We start from the raw sequence: 1,320 nt of genomic DNA on the forward strand, positions 1-1,320 counted from the left end.
CTGCCTGCCACCAATATTATGACACACTCTGTGGGCTTTGATATTTACACTGACTCAGCCTACCTGCAGCCAGACTGCTGCAGCACTGTGGAGATGTGCGCAAAGGTCTACGCGCTGGAGATGGGAGGAACTGGATCAAACCATAATGGGGCAGGGGGGGGGGGGGGGGGGGGGGGGGTTCGCAATCTTTGGAAACTTAAAAACGTGTTATTAAGTGTCATTGCGCATTATTAATTTGATTGAAATTACGTAGTTATGGTTAGATTTATATATTGGGGGGGGGGGGGGTATATCATATTTTTCATATGATCAAAAAGTGGTGGAGCAAGATCATACCCTTGCTCCCCCAAGTTCAATAGTGGGAGAGCAGCTGCTCCGCGTGCTCTTAAGGCCAGGCGCCTATGTATATTTCCCTCCCACCCACCCACCCCCTCCTAATGTACAGTTCCCTTCCCCATCATATGTATATACTCTGTCAGGATCTAGGGGTAACAGTACTGTATATTTGAATACCGTTATGTCACAAATGTATCAGTACTAAATACCTATATGTCCCTATGCCATAAATGTCATGTATGTTGTGTATGTCATAAATGTCTATATGAATTGAAAATGGGGGACCCTGATGGAAATAAGACAAACGTCTTTCTCAGGTCTGCATCCCCTTAACAATTGTATGTATTGAGCCGTACTGTATTGTACCCATTCTGCAATCTGTTAAATAAAGTTTTCATTCATTCATTCATTCATTCATTGAAAGCATCTGGAATCACAACACTAGCCGACGCTTCGACTAGGTACAGGAGGGTTGATGGTGGCAGAGCAAAAGCTCTTATTTGCCAGATTTACAGTTAATTTACATGTTAAAGAGAGACTGATTGTATGTTTATAGAGAGACATTTATAAAAACAATTTAATAGTTACAGTTGATATAATTGAATAGTTCAGCCTGCATTTGTTAGATGTGATACACTGGTTTTGTAAAACCACTGGCTGGCTGCTCTAATGCTGTGAGCATCATAGACTGTTGCTTTACCATACTTGATGGTACAGAAGCTGAAGCACTAGTTTAACAATTTACGTTATGTGCAGAGAAACAAGTTAAAAACAATTTATGCACTTTCAATAAAGCGTTTAAAAAAAACTGTTGGGGGAACGACGACGACTTCGTAACCTAGTTACTTTCAAAGTAACTAAGTTACTCTGATAATCAAGTAATCAGTAAAGTAACTTAGATTACTTTTTAAAGGAGTAATCAGTAATCAGTAATCAGATTACTTTTACAAGTAATCTGTGGCATCACTGCCGACATCTAAGAAG

This window comes from Notolepis coatsorum (assembly GCF_963971535.1).
Source record: "Notolepis coatsorum genome assembly, chromosome: 1".
Lineage (NCBI taxonomy): Eukaryota > Metazoa > Chordata > Actinopteri > Aulopiformes > Paralepididae > Notolepis > Notolepis coatsorum.